This window comes from Lithobates pipiens, unplaced genomic scaffold, assembly GCF_037356315.1.
Source record: "Lithobates pipiens isolate NorthernLeopardFrog02 unplaced genomic scaffold, aLitPip1_a1.2 Scaffold_8, whole genome shotgun sequence".
Classification (NCBI taxonomy): Eukaryota; Metazoa; Chordata; class Amphibia; order Anura; family Ranidae; genus Lithobates; species Lithobates pipiens.
This window is the reverse complement of record NW_027507903.1, coordinates 579843281-579860416: the sequence shown is the minus strand read 5'-3', so window position 1 is coordinate 579860416 and position 17136 is coordinate 579843281. Positions and strand designations below refer to the sequence as shown.

The 17136-nt window shown below is 44.0% G+C and overlaps 1 protein-coding gene across 2 annotated transcripts in view; it reads left to right on the top strand.

Annotated features, from left to right (window-relative positions):
- The first annotated feature begins 3295 nt into the window (after positions 1–3295).
- The window catches only part of LOC143961098 (beta-1,3-galactosyltransferase 2-like), a 48152-nt gene continuing 34311 nt past the window's right edge, over positions 3296–17136 (top strand). For both annotated transcript variants that reach the window (XM_077470262.1, XM_077470263.1), the window contains exon 1: positions 3296–3403. The gene's annotated coding sequence lies outside the window, so the exon portion shown is untranslated. The remainder of the gene's footprint in view (positions 3404–17136) is intronic.

The window sequence follows — 17136 nt, the reverse complement described above, 5'->3', positions numbered from 1 at the left end:
ACTAGGTAATAAATGGCGGGTGCCCTGAAACTATAAAAAAATAACTAACCAACCAGCGTCACCTGTAACAGTTATATGGTGATCACTGGTGAAAGGGTTAACTAGGGGGCAATTAGGGGGCTTTATGCGGTAGTATATGGGGGTCCCTGGCGCTATAAAAAGCTGCAGCGAACCTAAATACCTACCTGCCTAACTAGCGTCACCTGTGACACTAATACAGCGATCAGAAAAACGATCGCTTATTAGGCTGGGTTCACACTGGAGCGATGCGGGAACGCCACGAATGCGCGGCGGGTTCCCGCATCGCATGCCTCCCGGCGGCAGTTCACACTGCCCTATGCGAACTGCTGGGAGTGTCAGTGAAATGTTACCGACACCCCCAGATCAGTTCGCATATCGCAGTGCGATCTGCAAACTCGGATCGCATGGTGTGAACACCCATGCGATCCGATTCTGCTGCGGGCCAAAAAAAGGGTCCCGTGCGAATTTGCGGCGGGTGCGGCGAATGGCTGAACTCGAATCGCACAGAGATCGGATGTGATTTGCACTGCAGTGCGGTGCGAATCACATCCGTTCTCATAAACCGCTGCAATGTGAACCCAGCCTTAGTGACACTGGCGACGGGGGGTGATCACGGGGTTAAACCTTTATTGGGGGGGTTAGGGGGGTACCTTAGAACTAAAGGGGGCTAACCCTAACTGCCCTAACAGTTATTAGTCACAAATGACACCCGCCGGGTGATCAGGGGGTTAAACCTTTATTAGGTAATAAATGGCGGGTGCCCTGAAACTATAAAAAAATAACTAACCAACCAGCGTCACCTGTAACAGTTATATGGTGATCACTGGTGAAAGGGTTAACTAGGGGGCAATCAGGGGGCTTTAAGCGGTAGTATATGGGGGTCCCTGGCGCTATAAAAAGCTGCGGCGAACCTAAATACCTACCTGCCTAACTAGCGTCACCTGTGACACTAATACGGCGATCAGAAAAATGATCGCTTATTAGGCTGGGTTCACACTGGAGCGATGCGGAAACGCCGCGAATCCGCGGCGGGTTCCCGCATCGCATGCCTCCCAGCGGCAGTTCACACTGCCCTATGCGAACTGCTGGGAGTGTCAGTGAAATGTTACTGACACCCCCAGATCAGTTCGCATATCGCAGTGCGATCTGCAAACTCGGATCGCATGGTGTGAACACCCATGCGATCCGATTCTGCTGCGGGCCAAAAAAAGGGTCCCGTGCGAATTTGCGGCGGGTGCGGCGGGTGTGGCGGGTGCGGCGGGTGCGGCGAATGGCTGAACTCGAATCGCACAGAGATCGGATGTGATTTGCACTGCAGTGCGGTGCGAATCACATTCGTTCTCATAAACCGCTGCAATGTGAACCCAGCCTTAGTGACACTGGCGACGGGGGGTGATCACGGGGTTAAACCTTTATTGGGGGGGTTAGGGGGGTACATTAGAACTAAAGGGGGCTAACTCTAACTGCCCTAACAGTTATTACAGTCACAAATGACACCAATGCAAAAAAAAAAAAAAAAAAATGACATTGGTGTCACTGTGACTGGGGGGCAGGGGTAATTAGGGGGGTGATCGGGGGGTAAAGGGGGGGTGTGAGTGTGCCTGGCATGTTCTACTGTGTGTGTAGAGTGTTGGTGCAACTCACCGATCCGCTCTCCTCCGTGTCGGAACGAAAAATACCGACACGGAGGAGAGAATACATCACTTCCTCTCCTGTGTTTACATTACAGGAGAGGAAGTGATGTCACCGGGGATTTCTATTCGTCGGGAGCGATCGCGAGGGGGTGGCCATGAATGAATGGCCGCCCCCTCGTCCCGGATCGCTCCCGGACGAAAACCGACCGCCGCAGGCACCGGGCGGGGGCCCGATCGGGCCCCCGACCCGCGGGAGGCAAGGGACGTACATGTATGTCCTTATGCCTGCCCGTGCCATTCTACCGACGTACATCGGCGTGCGGCGGTCGGCAACTGGTTAAAACAAAGTCCCTTTGTCCCTCATTTTGGTCTGATCTATATTGCTGTATATAAAATGCAATATTTATCTTTCAAAAAGTGTTTCACAGTGCCAAACCTTTCATCTAATTTCTAAATTGCTACTTGTGTTAATTTGGAAAGCCAGTATAAAGGAATAGTAGTGGTTAAAAAAAGGACTTGTGGGTTTAACAAATCTTTTTTTGGTATAATTCTCCTTTAAGAGGGCATGTACTTTTGCTAATAGGTGTCCCTCATTCCCATCTCAAAAAGTTTGGAGGTATGCAAATTGGTTGTGGAAACCATATAAAAGTCAGCAGCTATAAAAAGTGTAGCTGCTGACTTTTAATAATCAGACACTCACCTGTTCCACGGTCCAGTGATGTGGACGTACGAAGCCCCGCTCTTTTCCCCCTCCCCTCTGTGGCATCGGCATTGTTACTGTGCGCACACGGCTGTGGCCTCACAGCCGGGCAACTACTGCGCATGCACGAGCCATGCTGCGACTGTGACTGGCCGTGCAATCACCTGGACCTGCGACGTGTCCCCGATGATTGCAGAGAGAGAGGGGGGAGAGGAGAACTTGCTTCTGGCGCCGCGGAGCCCCAGGAGGAAGCGGGACCTGGGTGCCTCTAAAAATAGCGTATCCACCACCCCCCCCACCCAAAAAAAATGACATGCTAAATGTGACGTGTCAGGGGCTCACCTTCACTTAAAGTGGAGGTTCCATTTTTGGGTGGAACTCCGCTTCAAATATACAGAAACTTAAATATGCATAACACTGTGAATATGGCATTGCTGTGCAGATCACATGTAATGTCTGTGCGATGCAAATTCATCCATACAGATTGTATGACTGAATTCACATCACATTCGGACTAAAATGGTGCAGGACTCTTTTTTTTGGAATCGGATCGCATGGGTGCTCACACCTAAGCGATCCGATTCCCTCAATAGTTCACAGTTCGCACTGCAATCTGCGAACCAATTTGGGGGTGTCATTAACTTAGTGTGAACTGCCTGCCAGAGACATGCAATGCGGGTACCCGCACAGGAATCCCGCTGGTTCCCGCGTCACATATGTGTGAACTGAGCCTTTCTTCTATGACGTCACTCTATCTATTCTTACTCATTGGCAAATGATACTTTGCAGCATTTTGGCCAGCAAAGAAAAGATTTTGGTAAGGAAAGTAGCATTGCATTTTGATGTTCCCAACAGCAGAACTAGCAGTGTCACAAAGCCCCAACAACTGTCAATCACTGATATAATACAGCAAAAGGTTCACTGTCAGCACAATTAGAGACTAGTCAGTAGATGTTTAGTTATGTGCCTGCCCACTAACACCTCCCATGTCTGCTCACCAGACGGAACATAAACTCATCAGTCCAGAAGGCAGCATCAGTGACAGCAGGTACAGAACACAGCTCTGATAATGTATTGCTACCATACTCTGTAATCTCTGTAATGTGTGTATTCACCTCTGTGCATGTTCATGGAACGCTTCTTTCTGTGTTTCTCTGTCCACACTTTTGTGTTTTCTTTATGGGTTTGCTTTTATCTCATCTCTTTTTTTCCCTCCTATTCTCTTTTCTGCGATGATATAATTTTATTTAGTCCAACCAGCATGTTCAATGAATTTAGAAAAAAAAGAGACAAAATTTCCCCATCCACACATTAATGTGGATGGGGGGAATCCTCCCCACTGAGCCTTTGTATTCTGATAGAGGGGAGATTCCCCCACCATCAGAAAACACTGATCAGCAATGACAGGGTGGTTGTAGATAAATACATAAAAGATCCATCTATGGTCAGCTTTATTCTTTTCCGATCTATCTTTCCTTTTTCTCTTTTTTACTCCTTCCCCTCTTCACCTTAGTATATCTCAGCCTACATCTTTTGCTCTCTCTCTCCTCAGCATTTTCCATGTTCTTTCCCTTCTGTAGTATGTGGCAATCAGATATCGCATATTATGGTGATGGACGGGATGTCCATTACACTTACAATATATGACTACTTTCTCTCTCACGTAGTTCCTCTGTATGCTCTCGCTCTCTCTCTCCCTCCCTCCCTCCCTCCCTCCATTTCTCTTTCTCTCCCCCTCTCCCTCCTTCTCACTCTCCCCTATTCTCTCTCCTTCCTTCTCTCTCTCTCTCCCTTTCTCTCCCCCTCCTTCTCTCTCTCTCCCTATCCTTCCCTCTCCCTCTCTCCCCCCCTTATTCTCTCTCCCCCTCTCTCTCCCCCTTCTTCTCTCTCCCCCTCTCTCTCCCCCTTCTTCTCTCTCCCCCTCTCTCTCCCCCTTCTTCCCTCTCCCCCTCTCTCTCCCCCTTCTTCTCTCTCTCCCCCTTCTTCCCTCTCCCCCTTCTTCTCTCTCCCCCTCTCTCCCCCCTTCTTCTCTCTCCCCCTCTTGCTCCTCTCTCTCTCTCCCCCTCCTTCTCTCTCCCTCCCAGATAGTAAGGATAACTTGTCAAAAATTTGTGGCGGTGTTGAATTCTAAGTCTGTTAATTTGCTGCACATTTTCACTGACAAGTTGTAGACTTGCAGAGCCCTTGAAGCACAAGTTCTAAATGACAGTTTTTCAATTTTTAGCAAATTGTTGTGGCAAGTCTCTAGCAAGAGCAAAGCTGCAGTGGTGAGTCTAAAGCAAGAGCTCTGCAAGTCTACAACTTGTCAGTGAAAATGTGCAGCAAGCTAACAAACATATGCCCTGTACACACAGTCGGAAATTTCGACGGATTATATTGTCAAAAAATCCGATCGTGTGTGGGCTCTATTGGACTTTTTCCGTCGGAAATTCTGAAAGAAAAAAATTGAGAGCAGGATTTAAAATTTTAAGACAAAAAAATCCGATCAGACTTTTTCCGATCTTTTGTAGAAAATTCCCATGGACAAAGTGCCACGCATGCTCAGATCAAATTACAAGACCAAGGCTATTGGCTACTAGCCTCTGCGTAGTCCCGTCATATGCAACAAATGTCACCACGTTTCGAACGATCGGATTTTCCGCCAATTTTGTCCAACCGTGTGTATGCAAAACCAGTTTCGGACAAAATCCGTTGGAAAAAATCTGATGGATTTTGTGGTCGGAATGTGTAACCATGTGTACAGGGCAATAGAATTCAGCCACAGTGACCCCTGTGGTGGGATGACTATTGCACAACATAACTGAACCAGAACTCTCCCTCCCTCTCTCACTCCCTCTCTCCCCATCCCTCCCCCTCTCTCTCCTTCTTTCTCCATCCCTCCCCCTCTCACTGCCTCTCTCTCTCTTCCTTATTCTCTCTCCCTCTCTTGCTCGCTCCCCCACCCTCTCTCCCTCCCGCTCTCCCTTATTCTCTCTCCATCCTTCTCTCTCTCCCTCCCTCTCGCTCCCTCCATCCCCCTCCTCCCCCTCTCTATCTCCCCCCTCTTTCTCCCCCTCCCTTTTGCTCCTTCTGTCTTCCCTTCTCTCTCGCCCCCACCCCCTCTCTCTCTTACCCCCTCCTCTCTCTTTCTTGCTCTCCCTACCCTCGCTCCCTCCCTCCTCCCCCTCTTCTCCCCCTCTTCTCTCTCTTTCCCTCCCTTTTGCGTCTTCTGTCTTACCTTCTCTCTCTCCCTTACCCCCTCCTCTCTCTTTCTCTCTCCCTTCCCTCTTCCTTCCCTCTTCTCTCTCTCTCCTCCTCCTCTCTCTCTTTCTCCCCTGTCTCCCTCCTCTCCTCTCTCTTCCCTCTTCTCTCTCTCCCCCTCCTCTTTCTCTCCCTCCCATCTCCCTCCTCTCTTCCCTCCTCTCCCATCTTCTCTGTTTCTCTCCCCCTCCTCTCTCTCTCACCCTTCTGTCTTCCCTTCTCTCTTTTGCTCGCTCCCTTTCTCCCTCCCTCTCTCTCTCTCCCTCTCGCTCTCTCACTCGCTCTCTTGCTCAATCCCCCATCATCTCTCCCTTCCTCTCTCCCTCCCTTCTTCTCTCCATTTTTTTTTTCTCTCCCTTTCTCTCTCCCCCTCTCTCTCCCTTATTCCCTCTCCATTCTTTAATCTCACTCTCTAACACTCCATCTCTCTCTCTCCCTCTCTTGCTTGCTCCCCCCTCTCTCTCCCCCCCCCTCTCTCTCTCCCTTATTAGTGGGAATGATTCAGCAGCAGTCCCTCTATTGTTAGCTCTGCGTAACTTCTGCATACTTTCAGCTATTAAAACCATTCAACGTTTAACATTTTCAGCTCTTTCAGCTAATGATGGGATTTCTTCAACTTTTTTTCTACTATTTATACTTTTTAAAATATTAAGCTTTTTAACACTTTTTTTTAACACTGAAGTCAATGAGAGCATGCTTCAAATTCTTAAAATCCTTTTCCGCTCCCAAAAGTTTCAGCTCCTTCATACTTTCACCTAAAATGTTCACAAAATATTCATCTATCTGGTTATATCTTTTCAGTTTGATATCTTTTACAGTTTTTGTGAAAAAGCTGTTTAAGTTTAGTGATCATTTCAGGAAATGTTATTGATTAAACAGAGTGTGTATTGGGCTGCTTAGAGTGGATGATGTCATACTTAGAGAACAGAGCCGTACAAAAATGATCTTAGTTCCTTCTCTAGAAATGCTCTCCTGTTTCTGTTCCTGCTTTCATGCCCATAAGGTCTACTTCTCATACACAACGTATATATTGAAACGTAGGTATTTTTGTCTAGTTTCAGGCAATTTGCTCAGTTTTGTGATACACATTTTACTTTTGGCTGGTTGAGCTTCCAAATGACAAGAGTTTCTACACTTTCTTCCATTAACTGTCCTGTATAAAATTCTTCACATTACCCAGCAAAACGCACAGCAAACTTCTTATTTAAATCGAAAAGAAACATAACCGCGCTATAGTAATAAACGTGAAAGACTAAGTAAGGTGCTGCCGTCCCTATACCTCACACCCCCCCCCCCCCCCCCCCGGAGAGAAGCCGTGAGCTGTGATTGCTATAAAATTATATATTGAGGGCCCCAGGCGCTACCTATAATAAATGAAATTCTAGGTGAATCTATCCTAGATAACTGGACAGCTCTAAAATGAGTGATATCTACTGGTTCTTAATGTATTACAAGGGGACCAGAAATAACCCTGAAAACCACTAGTAGTAGAGGTAATCACAAGGAAGTAGGCAAGAAAAAGTCCCAAGGAAGTAGGCAAGAAAAAATGCAGGAAGAGAAAATATAAACTGATAATAAGTATCTACCAGAGGATAACACTCATCGGCATTACCCCAATATTAATAGTGGCCGGCCCTATCCCACAGGGAAACGCTAGGCCAGATAGATGGAAAATATAGTTTTATACAGTATTGCAATACATGGTGTATCGATACCACTGTTTGTAGTGCACTAAGAGGACATTTCAAATATACAGGGTACAACCGAAATTTAAATATGTGCAAAAACAAGTGCAAAATAGTGCAATGAGATCGTAGCTAAGAAATTATATATATATATATATATATATATATATATATTTATATATATATATATATATATATATTTATATATATATATATATATATATATATATATATATATATATATATATATATATATATACCTCAAAAGTGACCAGAAAAAATCACAGCTAAAGTATGTGCTATACCAAAAAATGTATCAACAGTGTTAACATGTACACAATATAAACAAATAAATATACATATACAGAACCAAAGAACCAGGATAAATTAATAATGTGAATAAAAATTAATGAATAAAAAATAACTGAATAAAAATTGAAAATAAATGAAAATAAAAAGGTAATAGATACGTGGATGGTCACAAGTGCAAAAAGTGTAAACAATTTAAAAAGTGCAAAAAAAAAAAGTACAGGGAACCAAAACAGTGCAAAAAATGCAAAAAGTGCAAAAGAGCAATAACCTCAGAGTACACAAAAAAAACACAGGAAATGACCACTACATGTACTGTGGCTGACATAAAATGTCCTTAGAAAATAAAAGTCCACTTCAAATAATTAGCAGGAGGTAATTATATACACTCTCTAAATCTTCAAGCAGGTGGAACTTAAAAGTGACTGGTGCTCAAAACAGGTAATTCGGTGACTTCCGTGCTCACCCCCTCAGGTCCCCACTCACCGGATCCCTATGCCCACAAGGGGTGAAAGAGCTTGTCTGTCTCAAGGTGCAGGAATTGGTCAGCCCAGAGAGGAACATCCACCCTTTTTCTTCTTCCTCTGATGCACACAGATTCCAAAAGGCCGGTGATTATGGGTCAATATATCCTCAGGGAAATAAAAAAGGTCTCATTGTGCAGTAACTCCAGGTCACAAAAAACTTGATTTAAAAAAATAGGCTTTATTTGTATACAGACCGGAATCCAGTAAAAAATGTGTATAAAAACTATATAAAAATACAAAAAATACAAAAAATGAAAACTTTCAAATTTTTCTAAATCATAGACCCACAGGAAGGGTAATACATAACATACAGATGTATATCTCAGGTTCAGTCCCAGGCTGAGATTAAACTACATCACAGAGATAAAAATAAAAAATAAAAAATGTAAAATATATATATATATAAAAATAAAGATAAAAAATTAAATTAAAAATAAAAATAATAATAATAATAAGGACTGCACAGACCCCTCAGGGTGATCAGATGCGTGCAACGGGGGTCATCAATATAGATTGCCCATCTGCAGGGGTCACAGAAAAAAGTCCCAGAGCTGACACCCTAGGGGGGACCACCCTCCGTTGATGCTCCGGGGAACAGTATATTCCGTTCACGGTCTGTGTGCAAGAACCAAGCCGGGGAATGAGCGAGGGAACGGCCAGGGAGATAGCGTGCGTTCCAGGCTGCATTCCACTCAGCTCGCCAGACCGGAAGTGACGTGGTGTGTGTGGCTACGTTGTACGCGTTTCGTCATAGGACGTCTTGTCGCTGAAGCATTGCAATACTGTTTAAACCATGCATTGCAATACTGTTTAAAACTTATGTTAATGGCATATAGATTTTCCATCTATCTGGCCTAGCGTTTCCCTGTGGGATAGGGCCGGCCACTATTAATATTGGGGTAATGCCGATGAGTGTTATCCTCTGGTAGATACTTATTATCAGTTTATATTTTCTCTTCCTGCATTTTTTCTTGCCTACTTCCTTGGGACTTTTTCTTGCCTACTTCCTTGTGATTACCTCTACTACTAGTGGTTTTCAGGGTTATTTCTGGTCCCCTTGTAATACATTAAGAACCAGTAGATATCACTCATTTTAGAGCTGTCCAGTTATCTAGGATAGATTCACCTAGAATTTCATTTATTATAGGTAGCGCCTGGGGCCCTCAATATATAATTTTATAGCAATCACAGCTCACGGCTTCTCTCCGGGGGGGGGGGGGGGGGGTGAGGTATAGGGACGGCAGCACCTTACTTAGTCTTTCACGTTTATTACTATAGCGCGGTTATGTTTCTTTTCGATTTAAATAAGAAGTTTGCTGTGATGTGATATCACTCATTTTAGAGCTGTCCAGTTATCTAGGATAGATTCACCTAGAATTTCATTTATTATAGGTAGCGCCTGGGGCCCTCAATATATAATTCTTATTTAAATCGCTGACATGCCCACATTTTTAAGTTTATCAACATAAATTTAGCATGTACTGTTGTGGATTTATTAAGGCTTGTTTGAAGGATTCTCTCACTCTCTCACTCAGGCAGCTAGCAGATAGTGAGGAGATGTTTTGTACAGTGTGTTCAGGGGACGGGCAGCTAGGTTCTCTCACTCATTAGGTGTGGGGATTAAGGTTGAGCTGAACACCCCTCTGTTCGGTTCGCACCAGAACCTTTGAACAGACCTAAACTTTGTGTGAACTTTAGAACCCTATTAAGTCTATGGGACTCGAACGTTCAAAATCTAAAGTGGTAATATTAAAGGCTAATATGCAAGTTACTGTCCTAAAAAGTGTTTGGGGACCTGGGTCCTGCCGCAGGGGACATGCATCAATGCAAAAAAAAGTTTTAAAAACGGCAGTTTTTTCAGGAGCAGTGATTTTAATAATGATTAAAATGAAACATTAAAAGTGTAATATTCCTTTAAATTTCGTACCTGGGGGGTGTCTATAGTATGCCTGTGAAGGGGCGCATGTTTCCCGTGCTTAGAACTGTCCCTGCACAAAGTGTCATTTCACAAGGAAAAAAAGTATTTTAAAATCACTTTGAATTGTCGGCTTCCGTAATACAGAGAACACTCAATGAGTGGTCTCTGTATTATGGAGCCGACAATTCATTCATTGATAAAAAAAAAAACGTGGGGTTCCCCTAAATTCAATTACCAGGCCCTTCAGGTCTGATATGGATATTAGGGGGACCCCGTGCCAAATGTAAAAAATTTATTTGCGTGGGGGTCCCCCTAAAAATCCAGACCCTTTATCCGAGCACGCAACCTGGCAGGCCACAGGAAAAGAGGGGGGGACGAGAGAGCGCCCCCCCTCCTGAACCGTACCAGGCCACATGCCCTCAACATCGGGAGAATGCTTTGGGGGTCTGTGACCCCTCAAAGCACCATGTCCCCATATTGATGGGGACAAGGGCCTCATCCCCAAAACCCTGGCTGGTGGTTGTGGGGGTCTGCGGGCGGGGGGCTTATCACAAAGAAAGTGTAAAAAAATGGTTAAATAAGACAAACACACATTGAAAAATTCCTTTATTAAGAATAGAAAAAGAAAAAAAGATTCCAGCGGTGGTAATCCACTCTTGCTATCCAGCGATGGATGATCACCTCTCTGGGGTCCAGTGATGGCTGATCTGATCCAGCGACTGGTGATTTTCAGTCCAGCGCAGTCCATCCATGCATCCGTCTTCTGTCTCCACTGAGGAGACACTGCGGGGATCCCAGCGCCTGACGTTTCTTATATTAGGAGGGCGGGGCCATCTTCACCTGACCCCGCCCCCTCTGACACTGGTGAGGGAAGCCAGGGGTTCCCCATGACGTATGGGTGACCCCGTCCCCCTCTGATGTAACGGGAACCTGCGTTACATCAGAGGGGGGGGCGGGGTCACCTATACATCAATGGGGAACCCCTGGCTTCCCTCACCAGCGTCAGAGGGGGGCGGGGTCAGGTGACGGGTGGCCCTGCCCTCCTAATATAAGAAACGTCAGTGCTGGGATCCCCGCAGTGTCTCCCTCCCTCTCTCTCCCTCCTTCTCTCTCTCTCCCTCCTTCTCTCTCCCTCCCTCCTTCTCTCTCTCTTCCTCCTTTTCTGTGTCTCCCTCCTTCTCTCTCCCCACATGGTTTCCTATGAAACACGTTCTGTAGTGAAAATCTGAAAAATGCAAAAAGCACTAAAAATGCATAGGTGTGAATCCAGCCTAAGGCCTGGTTCACACCTATGCACATTTTAGTGCGTTTTCAGTTTTGCAGAAACATACTACAGTCTGTTTAACAAGACGGTTTCCTATGGATGTAGTTCATATCTATGCATTTTATGGAAAGGGTCAGGGTTTTTTTTTTCTGGGTTTTGGTTCCATAGACTTCAATGGATTAAAGACGTGTATTGAAAAATGCAAAATGCACCTGGAATATGCAAACTGTAACCTGAATAGGTGGGAATCAGGCCTAAGGCTGGATTTTTCCGCTTTTTGCATTTTGCAGATTTGCACTACAGAACGTGTTCCATAGGAAACCATGTTACATGGATTGTAGTGCAAATCTGCAAAATGCAAAAAGCACTAAAAATGCATAGGTGTGAATCCAGTCTAACTCAGTATACTTGTGTCTATTCGCTAGTTCCTCTTTCATGTTATCTTTCTTGTGTCCTCTCTCCTTTTGTTATATTTCCAGTTTGTAAAGTCATCAATCCCTGTTTATTGTTCACTCTCAGTTTCCCACCCTTCCCTCTTTTGAGTCAATATGTTATCTACATTCTTATAACATGACATGTCATACTTATTATTAAGTTTAAGTTTATGGGTTAATAACCACTGTTTGTCTTTAACACCTTCATGATGGAGGATAAAACAGATCTTATGCCCGAATAGAGTTTTGCCACTTTGGCATGTGCTATGTGTTATATATTAGGAAAATAGTAAATAAAACCATCATTTTTTTCAAATGTCTGCCTTTACACACACATGAACTTTAATGGTATCCCAGGCTTAGTCTGTAGGGTTCAATATTGAGTTGGCCCACCCTTTGCAGCTATAACAGCTTCAACTCTTCTGGGAAGGCTGTCCACAAGGTTTAGGAGTGTGTCTATGGGAATATTTGACCATTCTTCCAGAAGTGCATTTGTTAGGTTAGGCACGGATGTTGGACAAGAAGGTCTAGCTCACAGTCTCTGCTCCAATTCATCCCAATGGTGTTATATCAGGTTCAGGTCAGGACTCTCTGCAGGCCAGTCAAGTTCCTCCACCCCAAACTCGCTCATCCATGTCTTTATGCAGTGGTGCGCAGTCATCTTAGAACACGAGGGCTTGATCTCACAAATGCGCTTCTGGAAGAATGGTCAAATATTCCAATAGACACACTCCTAAACCTTGTGGACAGAATTCCCAGAAGAGTTGAAGCTGTTATAGCTGCAAAAGGGTGGACCAACTCAATATTAAATTTGGCTGTCATGACACCACGTGACTGACATTGAGACATCACCACTGATGCTACTTTGCACATGCTCCTTGAGTTCCACGAGTACCACTGCATCTATCTTTACTGAGGCACGCTAAGATACCATTTTAAAAATCTAATCCGGACAAGAGGCCATTGCTGACACCTCCAAACGAGACCTGAGCTACAACTCCTGGACTTCATGTCTATCCGACGTGAGACACAGATGAGCTAAGCTGCCACAGGCTGTTGAAGACACGAGCCTTCAGTGCTCCTTGTCTGGTGAGCGGACCAGTTGGTCCTTGGTTTATTTACAGCTCTATGCCTTTTAGGTCACAGTGAAGCCTTGATGGTTATTTGCACAACCTTTACCATCTCATTACCTTAGGGCCATTGCTGGCAATATTGAGACTTTACGATAACTAGATAGCCCCATCGCATACACACCCACATATCACACCTGAGTCAGGAACTTTCTGGGTCATGTTTACTAGCGACAGGTGTCTTCTCACAAAGTGCCAATTAAATGCTCTCAGGAACTCGCAGATTGTTATACTCAGTGAACTGCACATTCCATACCTGCCAGCTGGGACCCTGCCATCTGGGTACTTTTTCTATTCCAGTGGATCTGGAAAGTGAGGCCCGGAACGGAAAAAGAAAGAAGAAAGTAGTGCAGGGCCAGGCAGGACAGTGTTTAGAGGGGAGACAACACATGGTTAATCAGGAAAGTGAGGAAAGCAGGGGATGGTACAGTTTGGAGAAGACAGAGTTTCTTTATATAGAATTCTTTCCTTTGGTGTATGGAGGGTTCTTTAAAGATTTTCAGAATTGTATTTATTCACCCATATGATGTGATTCTAAATTAATTGTGTTCTGTTTATGTACATTCACTTGAATTAGCACCAACCTTTTATATTATCTTATAATTTTATTATCTTTAACAACTAACAGATTAAACCAGTCAATGACTTTTTAAAACCTCACTTCTACTTTGACAGAAACAGTAGTCATATGACCTAGCCATAGACAGAGAAGTAAAACCATTGCTACATCAAAAAATATAAAAATAAAATACATCCTTAGCTTAGGAGTTACCAGATGGTATATACTTCTTCCTTGGAGATCCATTCAATCTAGTCATTGAAAGCTTAACAATGAAACCGCCCTATCCTATGGCTACACAGGTGATTGAATCTCCTTGCCACTAATGCCTCGTACACACGGTCGGTTTTCCAACGGAAAATGTTTGATGGGAGCCTTTTGTTGGAAATTCTGACCGTGTGTAGGCTCCATCAGACAGTTTCCATCGGAATTTCCGTCACACAAAAATTTGAGATCTGGTTCTCAAATTTTCCGACAACAAAATCCGTTTGCGCACATTCCAATTGTGTGTAGACAATTCCGACGCACAAAGTTGCCCCGCATGCTCGGAATCAAGCAGAAGAGCAGCACTGGCTATTGAACTTAATTTTTCTCGGCTCGTCGTATGTGTTGTACATCACTGCGTTCTTGACGTTCGGAATTTTCTACCAACTTTGTGTGACCGTGTGTATGCAAGACAAGTTTGAGCCAACATTCGTCATGGGATTTTGTTGTTGGAATGTCCGATCGCGTGTAAGAGGCATAAGAGGATCAAAATTTAAATCCACGTTTTCTATAGAGCAGGAAGTTCTTTTCTATAAATTGATTTCAGTATAACCAGCCTGTCTGTTTTTTTTCCTGCAATCTCACTCTGAATTTTTTTTTTTAACTGCTCCTTCTTTCTTGTTATCTTATCTCTCACTCCCACTCAATACCTTCATCCACAATAAACAGCATTGATAGATGATTTTCTCCTGCCAGCTATTGTATTCTGACAGCCAGCACCTATGAATGTCAGAATACCCAAACACCAGCTGTGTCTGATTGGAAGCAGCCACTGCTTGGTCCACAATTTTTCACCTGGTTTATTTGGGTTTAAGATCGAAGGATGTTAGATAGGATGATACCAACAGGTCCCTTCATGGCCAATGAAGACAGCTGCAGGTCGGCACAAGCGATTGACAGCAGACTGTTGAAGGATAGGTAAGTAGTTTAGCTACTTCCCTTTAAACTGAACACATATTAAATTACACAGGTTCTGAGGCTAAATTAATGCAGATAAGGCACTAAGGCCTCTTTCACACGGGACAGATCCGTGATGATCCACCACGTGGACATCTGTTTACTTAGCGGGGATCCCCGCCAAACAGGAAGATGACAGGTCTGTCTCCACACACTGTGCAGGGACAGACCTGTCAGAGTGCCGCTCTCCCCTATAGTAGATCGGGTAACGACGGACCGCAGAGTCCGCCGTCACCCGATCCGATGATGGATGGAAAAGTAGGTTTTTCCTCTGTCACACTTTTTCAGATCGGAGTTTCAGCGACAGGATCCCGGGTCGGATTTCAGCGGACATGTCACCGCTGACATCCGACGCTCCATAGAGGTCTATGCAGCATCCGTTCAGGTCCGCCTAAAAAACTGACAGGCAGACCTGAACGGATTGTCCGTATGAAAGAGGCCTAAGAGAGTTACCACCTTAATTACCACCTTAATCAGCCACAGAACCTGTGGAATTAATATGTGCTCTGGCTTAATGGGATGAGGTGGTAACCCTAAGTTTATCTCCTCTTTAATAGAAACACAGGGGGTTGAGAATCACCCAAATTTGAGGGGTTTGGACCCCTATCACATTGCCTTATCTTGGAGGCGATTTCAGGAAATGCCTGTGTAAACTTGAGGTTTATGGACCATAACTCGCATCAAAGTCGGACCAAAGTAGTACAAGGACTAATTTGAATTTGGTGTGACTTGAAGTCACACAGATATGAATGGTACTCAATGGAAATCAAGGTGTACAACTGTGAAAGGAGCCTTGGCATGGCATACAACCTCTAGTAACTTACCCACTCACTATAGTATAGTGGGGCTCTATGGCCAACAAACATAGCATAAAAAACAAAAGGCAGATAAGCATGGCTGCCTAACAACCATAACCATTGAACCACCAGAGTATGATTGCTGAAACAAAATTCAACAAAGATAATCAGGAAAATGGTATCAATTTTATTGAATACAAAAATAGTTCAATGCAAAACAAAGAAAACTGAAAAATGTAATAAGAAACTACCCGCCATCACCAATAAAAATGTGCCAGATGCCAGATGCCAAGACTCACACACTCACACACAGTTCAATCATATGCAATAAAAGTATATTTGAGCAATAAACGCATGGAAACAGTGTATACGTGACTACCAATATCTGGAAAGGACTCAGCAGTGTGGCAAGCACAGAACCAGAGAGAATAAGGTTCAGTGCACTAAACCCAAATCACAATGGATTCGGTACATAAGCTAATCTTGCCACAATGCCAATGTCATAAACACAGAGTCCAAGTGTTATGTACAGCACTAAACAGAGGGGAGGGCACACTGGACAGTCCATGGATAGTTGAACTGATGGATAAGTCCAGGCTCCTTAAAGTGGAGTTCCGGCCCAAATATGACTTTTAAGATAAAAATACCTCTAAAATACTCATGTCTTGTGCAATGTAACAAATGTATGCTGTAAACTATGCCCAGTTTTCTATGTGTGCAGCATAGTTTTTTTTTATAGTTTAAATTTTTATTAAAGTATAGCAAATAAAACATAAACTTAGCTCCCTCGCAGGGGATTACAGCAACGGTAATGCAAGACAGGAATGATAGCTCAGAGAGCCAAAAGACAAACATAAGAAAAACAAAGAAAGACCAAAGGAGGAGATAGGGACCCCTCCCAATAAGGAAGAGGCTCCCAATCCGATAATATCAGTACCGTCCAAAGAGTAAATTTCAGAGTTCTAATTATTATTGCAAATGTTTTATCATGCATGTTTAATCATTATTTTGTTGTATTTAGCCTAGCACGGCCCTATTAGTGCTATTCTTTATAGGATTTATTGCACATTTACTTAGTTATTATTGCATATATTGTAAATTGTATATTGTAAGAGCACCACATACTCCCCCTATTTTTCTATTTATTTTGTATGTGAACACTTTTCATGTTGGCAACTACTCCATCATTCCTGAGTGTAGTATAGGTTTGCGCATTAGTTTTCTCCTTTTTCATAGTGTACAGTATTATCACTAGTGATGGACGAACTTCTGACGGGACGTTTCGCGAACCGCAAACACAGCCATAAGTTTGTGAACCACACAGTTTGAGGCGGACCCCATTGACTTTAATGGCAGGCGAATCTTAAAAACCTCCAGGTCATATTTTCAGCCACAAAATACTTACTAGCTGTGCACACATAGTCCCACAACATAGACACTGACATAACAAAATATTAAGTGAATTTGGGATTGACAACGACAAGCATTCTTTTTTTATCTGTGAAATTTTGACACTGCGGTGGTCCGGAGGTGCCAGTCCAGTGCTAATCTTCAGCCATGGTGCTGGCACTGCCTGCTGATTGAGCTCCCCCGCTGCTATCTCCCTCACTGTCTGAAACCAGCACCGCGATAGAGACTGAGCACTGACACCAGCACCGTGATAGAGAGCACTGACACCAGCACTGTGATAGAGAGCA